This window comes from Eptatretus burgeri, chromosome 13, assembly GCF_056783735.1.
Source record: "Eptatretus burgeri isolate ZD-2024b chromosome 13, Ebu_testis_v1, whole genome shotgun sequence".
NCBI classification, from domain to species: Eukaryota; Metazoa; Chordata; class Myxini; order Myxiniformes; family Myxinidae; genus Eptatretus; species Eptatretus burgeri.
Genome location: NC_140973.1, coordinates 70960498 through 70981828, shown reverse-complemented (window position 1 = coordinate 70981828; position 21331 = coordinate 70960498). Strand labels below are relative to the sequence as shown.

At 38.0% G+C, this 21331-nt stretch overlaps 1 protein-coding gene across 2 annotated transcripts in view; it reads right to left on the bottom strand.

The window, feature by feature from the left end:
* LOC147014742 (protein bicaudal D homolog 2-like) overlaps positions 1 to 21331 on the bottom strand; it is a 178649-nt gene that overhangs the window by 105207 nt on the left and 52111 nt on the right. The window contains exon 1 of one of the 2 annotated variants that reach the window (XM_085852933.1): positions 4213 to 4514. The exons of the other annotated variant lie outside the window; for it this stretch is intronic. The gene's annotated coding sequence lies outside the window, so the exon portion shown is untranslated. Of the gene's footprint in view, positions 1 to 4212; positions 4515 to 21331 lie in introns of those variants that run through there. 2 annotated transcript variants of the gene reach the window in all.

Genomic DNA, 21331 nt, shown 5'->3' with positions numbered 1-21331 from the left:
CTGTTTCACAAGTTAGCACAGTGATATAATTTTTTACCTAACACTACCTCTGACCCTTGACTTTCGACCTATCGACCCCAAAATCCAATCAGTTCATCATTACATCATTATGCATATTCATACCGAGATTGAACAAACTCTACGACACAGTTCGTCAGAACAAGGAAGGAAGTTTCAGATTTATTTGAATGTAGAAAGCTACGTTGCGTTGTGCTTCTCCGAGAGAGTCGAGTGGTATTTAAAACGGATCGTTAAATTGACATTCCTGACTCGGCCATTGTAATTCATTTGGAGGAAATTAAATGGTGTAACTACAATGACATTCGAAATGTAACTGAATGCTCACCAAAATCCATACAGATGACTTTTTGATAACAAGCAGATGCATCAATTCATGGAGTTTGAAATTTGATTTTCAGCTCGATTCCCACCCAAGCGAAATATAAATAAAATGTTTCATTAGGAGGTCCATACATGCAAATATTTCGGTGAGAACCGAGTGATCAGAAGGAGGAACACGGCTGTGCCTCAAATGTCACCGACACAAAAGAGACGTTCTGGGCCTTCTCGGCAAACCGTGTTCCTTTCATCTTCCTTTCCTTTCTTCTGACTTGTCGTCCTTGTTTAGCTCGGATCATGTTCATATCACATAAAAAAGGCAGGAAAACCATGTGTAAAATGCTTTTAAACTCTTAGCTTTGGGCAAGTTTCAAATTACATTCAAACAAGCAAATGGGATGTCAGGAAAAATAATTCAATGTTTCCTGCTCTCCCAACTACGCTTTTTGATGTTGTGTAGAACGGAATATCTATTTTGTTTTTAAAGATACCAAGGACACATAAATCAACATGCAACATCACAAAATAGAAAATGGCAAACCTTCACCGATTTCCGAATGTTGTCGCGTGGACGGCAACCTCCCGACAAGACATAACCACACCTAGTCGGTTCCCATCACGTTGAAGCCGAGGCTTCTATGATAGCCAAATTGTCTCTATTTCGCAACGAGCCAACGTCAAGCAGTGGCTGTCAATCCGCAATCCAGGAGAATCAATTACATTGCCAGTTATAAACCAGGACGACGTGGAATTTAGCCCTCCAGAGATCCCAAATGAACCCGATCGTCGGAGCGACAAAATTGAAGCAACACGAAGCAAACGGTTTATTAAGAGATAAATAAAATAATTTATTATAAAATATATGGTGACACGAATCGCAAACATGAATAAATCACAATTCCTTTCTCGGTGTCATATGCACACGCACACGGGGTAAGAGGGGGCAGGACGTGTGAAGAAACTCCCTCCGCTTTCTGGGGGCAGCGTGCCGTGTTACAGCTTCTCCACCCAGCTCAACATCGGAGAACAAATGGATGGGACACCTGAACCGAGCTCATGTCCAAATCACACAATGCCTGTCATCTAGCAAGCAACATTCAGGAACTTCTTCCCCTCGCCCCCCCAAATCAGAATATAATTTCAAAACAGTGACATGAACATATACATACATACATACACGCACACACACAGAGATTGAAATAATAACTAGAGGGCTGTGATCAGGGATCGCCGATGGCTCTGGATATAGTCAACTCATAATATTAGCCAATTGGTAAGACTTGAAATTCTGCCTCAATGAAAACAAATGTTTTTTTGTTTGTTTACGGAACATTGAATACGGAACATTGTTGAAAAATATTGAATCAAATAAATGATTTCAAAATTAAATAAAACAATCAGAACTAGAGTAATTTGACTGCGCGCAGTCGACGGGTATGCCTCCGCTCTCCCACACAAACACTTGAGTATTGACATATTTGACCATTGACCTTTATCATATCTGGCACAAAATCTAATCAGTTAATTGCCCTGTCTTACTTTACCTTTTTTACCAATTTGATGAAATTCTACAATTTGCTTCTTGAGTTATCGCATAAACGAAAATTCGGACGGACGGACAGACTGACAACTCGGAAACATAATGCCTCCGGAACCCTTGGTGCGGAGGCATAATAAAAATTAAATAATTGAAAATTTTAATACAGAACTGTAATTGATAATTGGAAAATTAATTGAAAAATGAAAAACGAAATAATTAAAAAATAAAAATGGAAAATCCTTCAAAAAGTGGGGCACACCAAGACGAAACACTTAATGCATTCCTCTGGGATGCATAATAATCCGATCCGATCCGATGCAACATACTCTGTGTTGCAGAGTGTTAATTCTGCCAAAGTATCCTCTTGATCTGGGGTCATGCTGGGTGGGTTGCCATCCCTCTCCCAGCAGTAGTTAGGGCAGGAATTTGGAATTTGTTCATGGTGTTGGCGATAGCCCACCAACTCTTCATGAAGGACACGGTGGGATCTTTAACGTCCACCAACTAATGCCGGCAAATGTCATCCCTGTTTAACGTCCATCCGAGGGACGGCACACACGTTTGATGAATTGCCCTGCCCGTGAAACACCAGGATGGCAGTATATAACTGGAACAAGATTCACATTCAGGTGAGACGGCTTGGAAGCAAGCTGTGCATACCTCCAAGCCATCCTGCCAGCCTTCATATACACGTGGAGATGATCAAGTGGGGAGGTTCTTTGAAATTACTCGAGTTGACATGAATGAACTCCACTGCACAAATTAGCAAGTGGTCTCTTCAAAGGCCTCGAGGGACTTTGCTAACACCAAGTGTGAACTAATACATCGTAAGCACACGGGCAAGGCTCCAGTCAAATGGCTTAATACCACCTGTCATCTCTCATTAAGCACCGATACCCCTATCTTCTCTTCCTCTAAGTCCTCAGTAGGAAGATGCCTCGTCTTATTGAGGTGTAAATAGAATACAAGTTACTCAGTGACCCCCCCCCCCCCCACCATACAACTACAGTATTGTCGAGCTCAAACTGGATTTCTCTTTCATATTCACAGTTACAAGAGGGTGGATAAAACAAATTGCTCAAAGCTTTGAATCTCAGTGTGTGAACATGGACCCTTCCTTTGTTGAATCACAGCCATATTGCAGCAGCCAGCATGTGCACATCTCTTCCAGGTGATAGCACTCAGGAGAGCGGACATAATAAACGTGTCTTGCATGATCAAAGTTAAATTTGCATTTACCCCCAAAAAAACAAAAACAAAAAAAACTGTTTACAATCTTCATCGAACACTTTAATGATGGTGGCGTTTTACAAGGTAGCTCATACAATACTAAAACTCACTGTGAGTCTCATTGGGATAATTCACACTACTTTCCTGAAACAAAGGGGTCGGGGTCACATTGCTCCACATCACTTCCCTTTGCTTTGGCATCATGACGAATGACCTGGCATATTGCAGTTTCACAGCTACTATGTCACTCAACGTGTGACCTTCTTAACTCCGATTGAAAAAAAAAAAAATTAAGGTTCAACCAGAACACCGCACATCCATTGTGTTGTTGTGCTAATAGCTTGCCATGATCCATCACTTTCCTTTTACATATTCTGCAATATAGAAGCTCAAAGCTTGATTGCATGCCAGAAGTGATTTTGAAGTTCATCGTACTTGCACTTTGTCTTTGAGGTTTTGTTGCATTTTCTCCAGATTTGGGAAGTGATCTGTCATGTTGTTCTGTAACTGGGAGGACTACAGGCTCTGTCTCGACTTGAACACGTTCACTGCACTGATCATGTGCAACAAGTCTCTGTCACTTCCCCGCAGTTTGCGATTCAGCTCGTTAAATTTAGCCCTTATGACCGTAAGAAACCCCAAGTCGAGCAACCACATATTATCTGATGGCTCGCTGGGCTGTTCACCTCATTTCCTGATTTAAGAAAGGTGACAATTTCAAGGTTTGGATCTAAAAAAAAAAATCTCTGGAGGACTTTTCCTCGACTTCACAACCTCACACCTCCACGTAGGGATAGCTCGCTACGTGTACCATCAGGCTCATTGAGTAACGATTTGAACGAGGGATGTTGCAGAACTCTGGCACGAATTGAGTTGATGATCCTGACAACTGTCATTCCATTTGATAAGTCAAGAACCATTCTCACGAGCACTTGTTTGTGTATAACACAGTGGTAAGTGACAAAAGGAGGGGAATTCAGGGTAATTTCTGCAAAGTGCAATAAAACAATAAATTTCCTGCATCGACACCCAGAATTGCCGATGCACCATCAGTCGTGATTGAAACCAGTTTCTTTGTCGGAATGTTTTTCTCAGTAACATACCTTTTGAATTTGTTGTAGACATCCTCACTTCTTGTCCTGAGCCTGGCGTTGGCTGAGCGGTTCGGGTGGTGGCTTGGGATCATAGGGTTCTGAGTTCGAGCCTCGTCGGTCGCTGAATTAACACCAGGGGGTCGACTCAGCCCGTCATCCTTCCGAGGTCGGCGAAATGAGCACCATTGTACTGGTAATAGGGGCACTGCATCAGTGGTACAGCCACGCCCCTAACCAATTATGCAACCAGCAGCCAAAAGGCTGTACACGATTGGTACCTCTTGTCCTCTCTTTGTGTGGCAAAAGAGTGAGAAAGTCCTTTTGTTAAGTCTTTGAATGCCATGCAAATGAAAACAATCAGCTGGGGCGTATCCGTCATGTCTCCCGATTCATCAAACTGCAGTGAGAAACATTTAGTCTGATAAGCCGTGGTGTATTCACCGGGACACGTCCTCGGATGACGATTCCACCCTTCTGGTTCCCCTTGAAGCACTAAGTGGCATGCCCTTGATGGCTATCACAATTTTGTCTTTGTTTTTGAAGTTTTTGAGAACAAGGTGTTGGCAGCAACCATCATAGCTTCCTTGATAACTTCGCCATTGGTGAATGGTTGATGTTTTTCCAGCAGATGGCTGAATGCGAAAAGATGCCTCTGTGCTGGCCTTGCCGTCAGCCACAGGTTTTGAAAAGAGTGATTGTTGAGCTTTCAAAATTCCCTTCAAGTCCCCAACTTTCTTCGTCTGAATCGCGCTGTTTAAAGGAAAATTTTCTTGGCAAGCCAGGAGGCGACGATGGTTCACGGCCATTATTGAACAATGCCACGATAGGTACAATCGAGTTAGTGGAAGATTTTGAGGAAGCCCTACTGTAAAAACCTATCTCTTCCATCAAAATTGACCAAATCAAATTGGATTTTTTTATATGTTGTACTTATGGACATTACGCACAGCTTCTAGGAAATGAAATTGAGAGAAAAAAAAAATCAAGAAAAAATAATAAATAAATAAATAAAAAATTAAAGTGCACGTGGCTCACGTGGCTCACATCAAACGTCACAGAGCTATGCTCTGGAGAGAGTCACAAACAGACAGAGAGACAGAACGAAAATAGTGGTCACTGCTGACGCCCGCGAACAAATAAAAAGTTCAAGTGGGCGTGGCTCCACCCACAAGGGGCATGGTACGCCCCTCTTACAAAAAGACACAACTAGACCATGATATCTAGTTTGTGTCCAAGTTTCATCAAGATCGCATCAAACGCCACAGAGCTATGCTCTGGAGAGAGTCACAGACACACAGACAGACAGACAGACACACAGACACACAGACACAACGACAAAAGTGGTCACTGCTGGTGCCCACGAACCAACATTTTGCCTGCATCGTCTTGTGATGCCATTCCAAATTAGCTCTTTGACTCAACGGCTACACTCTAGTGATAAACGAGACAGGTGCTTTTGTCTTTGAGATTTGTAAAAAGAAATTCACTTTCCCGTTCCTGGTGGAAATTGTACCTTTTTGCCCTCTTCCTGGACGACCCTGGCTCCTCGCTCATCATTTTGGCATCAGGAAGTTAATCTTCGAGACGAGAGAAATTGAAAATGGAAGGTCCAACATATTCCACGTTTCAGGAGGTTCGACAACAGGTGACGAGCAAGTGTGCGGTGGCCGCATTATTATAGATGGATTAATTGGTTCGTTTGAATGCAAATAATTTCTGATTGGCCTGTTCACCAACATTAAGCTCATTTGCGACCCACAGCCACCACTTTTTTTAATCCAACCGCCATACAGAATCTCAGCTTTTCCCACTATCTCTCTATTTATGATTTTTTTTTTATGTCATGATCGACTGTTCAAGACTCTGGGATTGACTGGTTGGAGACTACTGGCTTCGGCGAACATCACCTGTTTTTTGTATACTTAGTCAAGGCTCGTATAAGAGCTAACACACAGAACATATAACAAAGGGAACAGAACACAAAGGAGAGAGATAGAGATATATAGAGATATATAGAGATATATAGAGATATATATAGAGAGATATATAGAGAGATATATAGAGAGATATATAGAGAGATATATAGAGAGATATATAGAGAGATATATAGAGAGATATATAGAGAGATATATAGAGAGATATATAGAGAGATATATAGAGAGATATATAGAGAGATATATAGAGAGATATATAGAGAGATATATAGAGAGATATATAGAGAGATATATAGAGAGATATATAGAGAGATATATAGAGAGATATATAGAGAGATATATAGAGAGATATATAGAGATATATAGAGATATATAGAGATATATAGAGATATATAGAGATATATAGAGAGATATAGAGAGATATAGAGAGATATATAGAGATATATAGAGAGATATAGAGATATATAGAGAGATATAGAGAGATATAGAGATATATAGAGATATATAGAGATATATAGAGATATATAGAGATATATAGAGATATATAGAGATATATAGAGATATATAGAGATATATAGAGATATATAGAGATATATAGAGATATATAGAGATATATAGAGATATATAGAGATATATAGAGATATATAGAGATATATAGAGATATATAGAGAGATATATAGAGATATATAGAGAGATATATAGAGAGATATATAGAGAGATATATAGAGAGATATATAGAGATATATAGAGAGATATATAGAGAGATATATAGAGAGATATATAGAGAGATATATAGAGAGATATATAGAGAGATATATAGAGAGATATATAGAGAGATATATAGAGAGATATATAGAGAGATATATAGAGAGATATATAGAGATATATAGAGATATATAGAGAGATATATAGAGATATATAGAGAGATATATAGAGAGATATATAGAGAGATATATAGAGAGATATATAGAGAGATATATAGAGAGATATATAGAGATATATAGAGATATATAGAGATATATAGAGATATATAGAGATATATAGAGATATATAGAGATATATAGAGATATATAGAGATATATAGAGATATATAGAGATATATAGAGATATATAGAGATATATAGAGATATATAGAGATATATAGAGATATATAGAGAGATATATAGAGAGATATATAGAGAGATATATAGAGAGATATATAGAGAGATATATAGAGAGATATATAGAGAGATATATAGAGAGATATATAGAGAGATATATAGAGAGATATATAGAGAGATATATAGAGAGATATATAGAGAGATATATAGAGATATATAGAGAGATATATAGAGATATATAGAGATATATAGAGATATATAGAGATATATAGAGATATATAGAGATATATAGAGATATATAGAGATATATAGAGATATATAGAGATATATAGAGATATATAGAGAGATATAGAGAGATATAGAGAGATATATAGAGATATATAGAGATATATAGAGAGATATAGAGATATATAGAGATATATAGAGAGATATAGAGATATATAGAGATATATAGAGATATATAGAGATATATAGAGATATATAGAGATATATAGAGATATATAGAGATATATAGAGATATATAGAGATATATAGAGATATATAGAGATATATAGAGATATATAGAGATATATAGAGATATATAGAGATATATAGAGATATATAGAGATATATAGAGATATATAGAGAGATATATAGAGAGATATATAGAGAGATATATAGAGATATATAGAGAGATATATAGAGAGATATATAGAGAGATATATAGAGAGATATATAGAGAGATATATAGAGAGATATATAGAGAGATATATAGAGAGATATATAGAGAGATATATAGAGAGATATAGAGATATATAGAGATATATAGAGATATATAGAGAGATATATAGAGATATATAGAGATATATAGAGAGATATATAGAGAGATATATAGAGATATATAGAGATATATAGAGAGATATATAGAGATATATAGAGATATATAGAGAGATATATAGAGATATATAGAGATATATAGAGATATATAGAGATATATAGAGATATATAGAGATATATAGAGATATATAGAGATATATAGAGATATATAGAGATATATAGAGATATATAGAGATATATAGAGATATATAGAGATATATAGAGATATATAGAGATATATAGAGAGATATATAGAGATATATAGAGAGATATATAGAGAGATATATAGAGAGATATATAGAGAGATATATAGAGAGATATATAGAGAGATATATAGAGATATATAGAGAGATATATAGAGAGATATATAGAGAGATATATAGAGAGATATATAGAGAGATATATAGAGAGTTATATAGAGAGATATATAGACAGATATATAGAGAGATATATAGAGAGATATATAGAGATATATAGAGAGATATATAGAGATATATAGAGATATATAGAGATATATAGAGATATATAGAGAGATATATAGAGATATATAGAGAGATATATAGAGAGATATATAGAGAGATATATAGAGATATATAGAGAGATATATAGAGATATATAGAGATATATAGAGATATATAGAGATATATAGAGATATATAGAGATATATAGAGATATATAGAGATATATAGAGATATATAGAGAGATATATAGAGAGATATATAGAGAGATATATAGAGAGATATATAGAGAGATATATAGAGAGATATATAGAGAGATATATAGAGAGATATATAGAGAGATATATAGAGAGATATATAGAGATATATAGAGATATATAGAGATATATAGAGATATATAGAGATATATAGAGATATATAGAGATATATAGAGATATATAGAGAGATATATAGAGATATATAGAGAGATATATAGAGAGATATATAGAGAGATATATAGAGAGATATATAGAGAGATATATAGAGAGATATATAGAGAGATATATAGAGAGATATACATAGAGATATATAGAGATATATAGAGATATATAGAGATATATAGAGATATATAGAGATATATAGAGATATATAGAGATATATAGAGATATATAGAGATATATAGAGATATATAGAGATATATAGAGATATATAAAGATATATAGAGATATATAGAGATATATAAAGATATATAGAGATATATAGATATATATAGAGATATATAGAGATATAGATAGAGATATAGATAGAGATAGAGATATAGATATAGATATAGATATATAGAGATATATAGAGATATATAGAGAGATATATAGAGAGATATATAGAGAGATATATAGAGAGATATATAGAGAGATATATAGAGAGATATATAGAGATATATAGAGAGATATATAGAGAGATATATAGAGAGATATATAGAGAGATATATAGAGAGATATATAGAGAGATATATAGAGAGATATATAGAGAGATATATAGAGAGATATATAGAGAGATATAGAGATATATAGAGATATATAGAGATATATAGAGATATATAGAGATATATAGAGATATATAGAGATATATAGAGATATATAGAGATATATAGAGAGATATAGAGAGATATAGAGAGATATAGAGAGATATAGAGAGAGAGATATAGAGAGATATAGAGAGATATAGAGAGATATAGAGAGATATAGAGAGATATAGAGATATATAGAGATATATAGAGATATATAGAGATATATAGAGATATATAGAGATATATAGAGATATATAGAGATATATAGAGATATATAGAGATATATAGAGATATATAGAGATATATAGAGATATATAGAGATATATAGAGATATATAGAGATATATAGAGATATATAGAGATATATAGAGATATATAGAGATATATAGAGATATATAGAGATATATAGAGATATATATAGAGATATATAGAGATATATAGAGAGATATAGAGAGATATAGAGATATATAGAGATATATAGAGAGATATAGAGATATATAGAGAGATATAGAGAGGTATAGAGATGTATAGAGATGTATAGAGATGTATAGAGATGTATAGAGATGTATAGAGATGTATAGAGATGTATAGAGATGTATAGAGATGTATAGAGATGTATAGAGATGTATAGAGATGTATAGAGAGGTATAGAGAGGTATAGAGATGTATAGAGATGTATAGAGATGTATAGAGATGTATAGAGATGTATAGAGATGTATAGAGATGTATAGAGATGTATAGAGATGTATAGAGATGTATAGAGATGTATAGAGATGTATAGAGATGTATAGAGATGTATAGAGATGTATAGAGATGTATAGAGATGTATAGAGATGTATAGAGATGTATAGAGATGTATAGAGATGTATAGAGATGTATAGAGATGTATAGAGATGTATAGAGATGTATAGAGATGTATAGAGATGTATAGAGATGTATAGAGATGTATAGAGATGTATAGAGATGTATAGAGATGTATAGAGATGTATAGAGATGTATAGAGATGTATAGAGATGTATAGAGATGTATAGAGATGTATAGAGATGTATAGAGATGTATAGAGATGTATAGAGATGTATAGAGATGTATAGAGATGTATAGAGATGTATAGAGATGTATAGAGATGTATAGAGATGTATAGAGATGTATAGAGATGTATAGAGATGTATAGAGATGTATAGAGATGTATAGAGATGTATAGAGATGTATAGAGATGTATAGAGATGTATAGAGATGTATAGAGATGTATAGAGATGTATAGAGATGTATAGAGATGTATAGAGATGTATAGAGATGTATAGAGATGTATAGAGATGTATAGAGATGTATAGAGATGTATAGAGATGTATAGAGATGTATAGAGATGTATAGAGATGTATAGAGATGTATAGAGATGTATAGAGATGTATAGAGATGTATAGAGATGTATAGAGATGTATAGAGATGTATAGAGATGTATAGAGATGTATAGAGATGTATAGAGATGTATAGAGATGTATAGAGATGTATAGAGATGTATAGAGATGTATAGAGATGTATAGAGATGTATAGAGATGTATAGAGATGTATAGAGATGTATAGAGATGTATAGAGATGTATAGAGATGTATAGAGATGTATAGAGATATATAGAGATATATAGAGATATATAGAGAGATGTATAGAGATGTATAGAGAGATGTATAGAGAGGTATAGAGATGTATAGAGATGTATAGAGATGTATAGAGATGTATAGAGATGTATAGAGATGTATAGAGATGTATAGAGATGTATAGAGATGTATAGAGATGTATAGAGATGTATAGAGATGTATAGAGATGTATAGAGATGTATAGAGATGTATAGAGATGTATAGAGAGGTATAGAGAGGTATAGAGAGGTATAGAGAGGTATAGAGAGGTATAGAGATGTATAGAGATGTATAGAGATGTATAGAGATGTATAGAGATGTATAGAGATGTATAGAGATGTATAGAGATGTATAGAGATGTATAGAGATGTATAGAGATGTATAGAGATGTATAGAGATGTATAGAGATGTATAGAGATGTATAGAGATGTATAGAGATGTATAGAGATGTATAGAGATGTATAGAGATGTATAGAGATGTATAGAGATGTATAGAGATGTATAGAGATGTATAGAGATGTATAGAGATGTATAGAGATGTATAGAGATGTATAGAGATGTATAGAGATGTATAGAGATGTATAGAGATGTATAGAGATGTATAGAGATGTATAGAGATGTATAGAGATGTATAGAGATGTATAGAGATGTATAGAGATGTATAGAGATGTATAGAGATGTATAGAGATGTATAGAGATGTATAGAGATGTATAGAGATGTATAGAGATGTATAGAGATGTATAGAGATGTATAGAGATGTATAGAGATGTATAGAGATATATAGAGATATATAGAGATATATAGAGAGATATAGAGAGATATAGAGAGATATAGAGAGATATAGAGAGATATAGAGAGATATAGAGAGATATAGAGAGATATAGAGAGATATAGAGAGATATAGAGAGATATAGAGAGATATAGAGAGATATAGAGAGATAGAGATATAGAGATATAGAGATATAGAGATATAGAGAGATAGAGAGATAGAGAGGAGGAAGCACAACAAGAGTTGTGAACAGAGACATTGGGGGCCTGTGTTAGGGAGAGGGATTGGGCGGGGTTCACGGGGTAAACAAGATGGACACTACAGGGACTTTCAGGAAGGAAAGCAGAGAATTTGAAGGAGGTGGGTTTGGGGGGGGGGGGGTGGATTAACTGGGGAATAAAAGATCATGGTTTTGGATGGAGGGAGATAAGAGATGGTGGGGAACAGCCGTTTTGAAGCCCTGGAGGGAGAGAGTGGGATTGATTTCATCGTTTTAATAGAGGTTTTGGTTTTGCAGGAACGAATTTAACATTTTTGATGGGTTGCACCATTTGTTGCGCTGCAGTCGTCCAATTACGAGCCGGGTATCTTTCAACTCCTTCCTATTTTTCATTGTCGATTTATTCGTTGTCATTTGATTTCTGGCACTTCTTGGTCCGTTCTTGCTTTTTGCATTCTCAACACATCCTGTGATGTGCTCCCTAATAGCATGATCTTTGAGTGGCAGCTGCCAATCATGAGTGGTGTATAATGTCGGTCATGCATATCCGATGACAACCACCAACAGAAGTAACAGAGCTATCCAATGAGCTAAAAGTATGATAATCCCCACCAGACTCGGTGGTATAATGGTTAGAGCATCTACTCAGAGTTTGTGAAGTCGGCGGTTCAAACCAGCCAAGTCATACCAAGGACTTTAAAAAAATGATGAATGCGGTGAGAAAAGCGGCGCCATCGTTATGACATCACTGGTACCCAGAGTGTTCCCAGAAGGGATGGCACCTCCCCAAGCTCAGTGGCCGTCTGGTCAGTATGTCCGTGTGTGTGCGCGAGATGTTTCAGTGGCAGCCCCATTACGAGCCTTAGACCTTGTTTACTGTATAGATGGGTTTTTTTTAATTCCTGGATCATCAGTGCACAGAGCAATCGGTCAGTTCAATCACGGCATCGTTATTCGTGGTAGTTTTGTGATCATTCCAGCAATCTTTCCCATCCCTCCATTTTTTAATCCCAATTTTCTCACACAAATTCCACCTCTAACTCTCTCCAGTTTACACCAACTGAAACATGCATTTCTCAGCTCGGTTTTGAGCGCACACGAAGAGCCGTTTCCTCCATTCAAAACCACGGAGACAACCACAAACCTCACCACATCACCGAAGGTTTGGCATTTGGACTACCCTGTTCAATCGGGTATCGCTTTGCTCAATCATGCGCATCCACAAATGGTTTACCATTCCAAAATTAGTCGGTTTTATAGCTGTCACCATTAAAAGAACTATTGGCATTATTTACATCAAGCTCAGAAGAAAAGAAAAAAAATGTGTTAAACACAAGATAATCATAATGGAGGGGGAATCCCAAAGAGGGGGGTTTCATCAGTACCACATGCAGACCAGCCAACGTGAGCCAGGCAGATTATCTCCCCATAAAGGTCGTTAATGAGAGGGCAGGGTTTTACGGCATCTCAAGCAGATGGGCATGGGCCAGGCCAGGCATCTGCCTTGACTTGCTGAATATTACAGAATCCAAATCCTGAACAGAACTGCCATCAGCTGGAGTTGGACCCCACAACCTCCGTAATCGCAGTTCACTCTCCTCAGCAATAGGCCAAGGTCATACAAAAATTTTGAGTTCAGAGTTGAACAACCGACTGAAGCAGGTGTTTTGGCCAATGAGAGACGAGTTCTTCTCAAAGTCTCCCTCAAGGATAGTGACAGTTTGACAATTGTTTCATCAACCTCACAGAGATGAAGAAACAAAAAAAAAAAAAAAGGGAATGAAATTCATGGAAACGGCCTCACAGCTCATATCACACAAACAAATCACCTTCAAACTCTCGTCAATTTATGCTTAGATGGCACAGAGGGTTATTTCACGCTGCGGTCTCCACAGCTGTGAGGTGTTCATTTGACCATATGGCAAAGGCACTTGTGCCTGGATCACAGATTTTTGCTTTTTCAAAGCTGACGAGCACAGAAGGTGGGTAGAACATCAATCTTTGTTTGGTAAGTCATGTGAAGCAACGGAACTACAGATGAGGGCAGTCCCCCCCCCACCCCCACCGAGGGCACTCATGAAACAAATGAGTGCATATAATTAAATAATCTTTCAAAACAAGATCCCAAAAGTCCACCACCGACGTCCCAGTCCAAAAAGAAAAATAATGAAGTCCGCATGGAGGGAAAACAACGAACATCTTTTATCATCTCCGTTAGAGTGAGAGGTCCCATTCGTTGCGGCGCGTTTGCATCTCACTCCATCGTACGATCGGCCACCTGACGGTGTGGCATGTGATATTCTCATAAAAGGTGTCGCCGAGCAGAGAATTGAAAGTATATCTCCTGCGTTCCAGCGCAGCCCAACATCCCACCACATCACGCAACCACACATACAAATTGGAAAAAATAAATAAATAAATAAAAACATTTCTCACCAATGATAACTTCAATATATTGGATGAAATAGACAATATTGAATTCCTGGACTCACCAAGATAAAGATAATAAACTTGAAAGCTTCTGTGCAAACAAAGAGCTTATTTGAAAATCAAAATGAATTGAATATGTCTGGCTGAAGTGTTTGTTCATGGGATTCAACACGAGAGCTACACGGCAGTTGGCTGGGAGATGGAAATGATTTCTTCATGGTTGAACCGCGGTTGAAGAGCCACAAGATTTTCTGCACTTTAGATTCTACAAAGGCGAAGCCATAAATTACAGACTTGGAAATGTTGTGCAATGTCTGAAATTGAAGAATTGCTTTCAGAATGCAAAATTTCAATCGATTTACGGACAGATTTCTCGCACTCAAACAAAGACATTTGGTTTTGATATTTTGATAATCTGTTGAGCATCATATTTGTCAATCAAGTATAAATTTAACTTTCAGAATTTAAGTTGAACCTTGGGGAAGAGCTAAACAACAGAGGATGAGACTTGAGAGACGAACAGAGGAGAGAATAGGCAGAGATTTTAAGCAATTATCCTAATTTGATGGGGAAAGGGGAGTGGGGGTGAAGGTAGGAGAACATTTGGGGACAAGTGATCATAACATTAGGATACTGTGTGCAAGGATACTGCTGAGAGTTGGAGTTTGTGATCGTAGAGTTTGCCATTGGTCCCCGCCGCAAGGCTCGAAAGCCATCACGGCAAATCCTCATTTTTTTTTCTTTCAACTAAGATCTCTTTACATAAATCGATTCTGTATTCATTACAGTTACAGATCAATTGTAAATCACCAAAGTTCCAGATCTGATCGTGTTGCGTTTGACAATAATAAGCATTTAAGAATGATTATAATCCAAGAATTAATTACTCGCAAAACTTCTTCCTTCGATCATGCCAGATTAACGTTACAAATATTTTTCTGTGTTTTTATATTTTAGACCGTCTTAGAAGTACCAGTTATGGCATCGATTGCTGTATCCGTATATGTCCAGCCGAAGAAGAGCACATCCTCCAGTTCGGTGAGAAGTCAGCTGCTAAAGGGAAGGACTGCATTCCAAAATGGGCAAGTGCTGAAGGTATATAAATTGACCATTTGAGCTTTTGTCATAAAATTTTCAACAAAGCTTGATTATGAGAATAAGGAGAAGACAAATTAAGAATTTGCTCAAAAGTTCAAAATACCACCATTTCGCATACGGAAGAAGAAGTTCAAAGACAAAGCGGAAGGGCTTTGCATGCACAGATACCTCTATGTATGCATGCCTCCACCACGTAATGTAGAGTGCACACCTCTGCCATGTAATGCTTGATCCACGAGAACATATCGGACCCATTACATTTTTGAAATATCATGCTATACAGTACTATATCGTTTTTGGCATTATCTCTCAATGGTGATGAATCACTTTGAAAATTAAGTAAATCTCGTTTCCAGATCCAGATCCGGATCTTCACCAAAATCGAATCAACCTGTCCACCAAGTTTCATCCGAATCCATGCACAACTTTTTGAGATATTGTGCTATATATATCGTTTTTTGGTCCGATCTCTCAATGGTGAAGAATCACTTTTTAAAAATTCTAGTAGTCGGATCCGGATCCGGATCTTCACCAAAATCGAATCAGTTTGTCCGTGTCACACAACCAACCTGTCCACAAAATTTCATCCTGATCCGATCACAACTTTTTGAGATATCCTGTACACAAACAGATAAATAAAGAGACAGAAAGGGGTGAAAAGATCACTTCCTTCACCTTCGGTGGTGGAGGTAGCGAGTACCTGCTTGTGCTACCTCTGTGGATATCTTTGTTGTTTTGCACAACAACGGGTTGCATATGGATTATTTAATAAAATTGTAAGTGGAAGATGTCTGTTTCGTTCTTGCATGGATATCACATCGAATGAACGGTAATAATATTCAGTACACTTAAACATCAGGGGGATAGGGCGGTGAGTCAGGGATATCATCAGGGGGATTTTTTTTTTTTTTTTTTTTTTTTTTTTTTTTGTATACCTTGGTCGAGGCTCGTATGAGAGCTAACACACAACTCACAGCAAGGAGGCATGAGACAAGAGGGGCGGGAGTGGAAGGGACAAAACATTGGGGAACAGACACAGGTGAACTGTGGAAGGGGGAGGGATGGGGATGGGACGGGGAACATGGCGAGGGGAAGATGGACATTAAAGGGACTTTCAGGAAGGAAAGCAGGAGAATTGAAGGAAGTGGGCTTGGGTGGATTATCGGGGTAGAAAAGATCGAGGATTTGGATGGGGGAAGATAAGAGGTGGTGGTGAACAGCTGTTTTGAAAGCCTGGAGGGAAGAATGGGAAAGAATAGAGTGAGGAAGTTTATTCCAAAGGCGGGAAAAAGAGGAATGAAAGAGTGAAGATGAGCAGTGATTCGTGATTTTGGTAGTTTTACCAGAAGGGGGTTGTTGGCGGACCTTGAGCGCCCTGTGGAAATGTGGTTGGGACAAATCACAGAGAGAGCAGGGGGGGCAAGGCTGGAGAGGAGTCGGTAGAAGACAGAAAGACCACCGACCAACCTGCGGTGATTGAGTGAGAGGCCCAAAGACTCAGCTTCATTGCGGGAGATGCCAATGATCTTAAAAGCCCTGGTTTCGACAGCGTGAAGTCGAGAAAGGTGGGAGGCAGGAGCACCAGCCCAGAGGGGAGAGCAGTACTCCATCAGGCTACGGACAAAAGCTTTGTAAGTGGTCAGGAGCTCAAGAGGGCCGAGGAAGGACTTTGCACGACGGAGGATTCCCAGTCGGCGACTGGCTTTTGAGGCAAGGTTGGAAATGTGACTTTCCCAGGAAAGAGGTAGTATCCACAGAGGATATCCACAGAGGTAGTACTACCACCGTGTGTGGTGCTGTGGTGCAAGGAGATTTACTGACAAAACTCGGTTGGAGGTTGCTGAGAAGCAAACAGAGAAAAGGAAATGGACCACACCTTCAGAGAACATCGGACTCAAACACCGATCTGAGTGTTCTTCTTCCGTCCGAAAGACTGGCAACATCGCTGGTGTTGATGGGACCAACAGCCATCGACTTCGATGCATCTGCGTCATCTGCAGGAAGTCGAAATATTCTACTGAAGGGTTAACAAACATTCGGATGTGCAAGAAACTCATCAAGTGGTACATCCTTCGATGCTGCAACCTCTACCATTACTGCTGCTGAAGTAAAGAACGACCATGATGCTTTACATATCATCAAAGGGGATGACCTTGTTGCTTGGGAAGCCATGTACTGCAGCACCTGCTGCAAGTCCTACACCGACATTAAGTCTGATGCGAGGAGCAGCCAGCGGAGCTACGAGGAATTCACAAGAGTGATTGACGAGCGATTCTTGGAGGGCTGTGAATTCCTCAAGATGAGGAAGCTCAACGATGTTTACATTGACATTTGGTCCAAGGTCGACAATGTCAGACCAGAAACAGCCAACATCTCAAACTGGAATTTTCAGCGAGCTCATTCTGTCATATCCGTTAACCTCAGTTCCTCAGTCGTTAGGAAATTATGATGGGATGCGTGCGAATGCGTGCAAAGCAAAACTTGCTCAGCACCATGGAAGCCATGGGAGAAGCTGAGGCAGCAATGGCACAAGGTTTGCCGTGGATTACATAGCATGGCCTACCTCCAGCAAATGAACAATATTCCTGCCACATTCGGAGAATTTTTGAGTCTTCTGCTGTCTCAGCTGGTAGCTCTTGCTCGCAGGAATCTATTGCAGGTTGCACTTGCTCACAGCCAACGCATAGACCAAAAAACTGATACGTATCCTACCGTCAACATTATGTAGTGTAAATAGACAAGAAGGAAGCATTTCCTCAAGCTCAGACCATGTGAATCACCCACCCAGACCAGAAAAAAACCGAAGCAGTTCCACAAGTTTTTTTTGTGTTGGTTCAAACAAAGACACACTCTTCGAATATCTCGACACTCCTGGCAAGGATTTGGCCTCAACATTTTACATGATGTTGCTGTGTACCTCGCCCATGGAGGAGATTGTCCGTATTCTCAGCAGAGGGGGTCTGTGAAGTTACCTGGCTTAGCTGTGCCCACGAGGAAGCGGACACGCAGATGTTCCTGCACACTGTCCACGTTCTGTCATCTTATCTGTACCGCAGGTTGTCATTCCCTGTTGTGATACCGACGTCCTCGTCATGGCAACAACGCTTAGGGACCGGCTTCCAGGACAACTTGTCCGAAGCATGGGAAACTCCACCATGCCAAGAACACTCAATGTTGGTGCCATAGCAGACTCCTTGACACACGACACTGTAAACGCCCTCACAGGATTACACACCTTCACTGGCTGCGATACTACGAGTTACATGACAGGGAAGGGAAAACTAAAGCCCTTCGAGCTGATGGTGTCGTCTCCATCCTATGTAACAGCATTCACACATATTGGAGAGTCGTAGAACTCCAAGGACATCCCGTTCCAGGTCTTGGAGAAGTTTACCTGTGATCTTCATGGACAAAAAGTGCGAAACCTTGAATGACACACAAATTACTATATTCAAGACTGCCTTCAGAATCGACTGCTCACTGCCACCCACCCATGATGAGTTTGTCCAGCACAGGAAGAGGGCCAACTATCAAGCGTGCCTACATAAACGAGCGCTCACGCAACGCATCGACACCCATTGCCTGTTAACCATGATTGGTTGTTGGAACACGACATATTGAGCATTCTGTGGATGACCCAGCCTCCAGCTCCAGAAGGTTTTCGGTTCGTGCCTGAAAAGTAACTGTTCGTCAGCGAGGTGTACTTGCATGTCACATGGACTTCAGTGCACGGAACTTTGCAGATGTCACAAGTGCACCGACGTGGATGACGAACCTGGCGATTAACTCATTCAAGATGATGGCTTGACACTTATCCAACCAAAATATTGTAGTTTGTATTGGTTCACGAGCGCCAGCCAGTGACCACTATATTCGTTATGTCTGTGTGTCTGTCAGTCCAGAGCATAACTCCGTGCACTTTGATCCGATCTTGATGAAACTTGGTTATGTGTTCGATTTCAATGTCGAGTTGTGTTTTCCTGGATGAGGATGTAGCTACGCCCATTGTGGATGGAGCCACACCCCAAAAAATAGCCAATTTTAGGGAATCGTTGGATTAAAAATCTATCTTCTCCAAGGGTTTTTACTGAATGGAATGGGTTCTTCGGTATTTGAATAGCAAAATGAATTATCTAAAACTTGTCGTTGTCCGATTTTTCATTTTCGTCACAAGGTCAAAAACTTAGAAAATTGCGAATTTTGACATAAAAATCATACGACCGTCCAAATTTTGAGAGCTAGGATGACAATATTTTTATGCATAATCTTGAGATCATTCCCCACCTAAAGTCTTGAAACCATTTTTCTCGATCTCGAACACCTTGCCCGTGGCGCCCCCTTCAAGTTTGTTTTTATGCTGATTTCATCAAAGTATGGATAATCCGAGGAGTTGAAATGCCATATAGCCTATATGACGTTATATTGTTCCTGGAATGTTCCAGAGGAAGTTTTGCACCAAAGGTCATATTCCTTGACCTTTAAAGGCCACAAAGGTCAAATTTTCAAAGTTGTGGGAATCGAACCGGGTTTTCGACCTTCTTCGACGAACTAACTCCAATAAGCTATAGCACGTATCCTGTTTCCTTATTTTAATGTACACAACATTGTTTTGTGACCTTTAAAGGTTATACAAAGGTCAAATTTTGAAAGTTGTTGAACGAAACCTGGTTTTCGACATTTTGAAGCTAATAACCCGTCACTCGCACCACATCATGTTGATCATTTTTATAACTTGGTCAAAAATTATCACATTGTCTCATCCTTGACTTCTGAAACAATCTACATCGTCACATTCCGCTCATGGACCATTGTGGTCTTCACACTTGTTTTTAATTAATTTTCTGAAATTTGTAGAATTTGTTTTTCACTTGGAAGTTGTGGGTTATGATGTGTAAATAGAGATGGAAAAAGTCTGATTTAATGCAATTTTATTCCAGGCTATAAGGACACAAAAGGTGAAAATTTTAGAAAGGGGGTGTTGACTTTCTATAGGCACTGTATATCGTTACAATTGAATTCCAGCTTAAAGTTGCCCCCAAAAATAATTATATACTCAATTTTAATTGATGAAAAATGCAATCCCTGCAATTTTGGCTGCATACATACATACATACATCCCTCCATTATAGTATGATTTCCAAGAACAGTCAGGGGAACTTCCAATAGCTGAGATAACCAAATATTGCAGGTGAGGAAGGACTTTTAGAGGAGTTCCAGGATGAGTTGAGGGAGTTAAGAAGTAGCGAGCAAAGCTGAGACAAGACAAAAGTTCGAAGACGTGATAATCTGGATCCAAGAGTGTTGAGAGAGGGGTAGCGGAGCACATGCGAAGATAGGCGCGGTGTTAAACGAGAAGATATACGTGCAATGTTAACAGAGGAGATATATGTGCGATGTTAACAGAGGATATATACAGATGATGTTAACAGAGGAGATACATGTGCAATGTTAACAAAGGAGATATTCGTGCAATGTTAACAGAGGATATTTACAGATGATGTTAACAAAGGAGATATATGAGGTGTGTTCAAAAAGTATCCAACCTTAATTTTTCGTGCGTAAACAAATTAAGCTTGGGAGGCGTGGTTT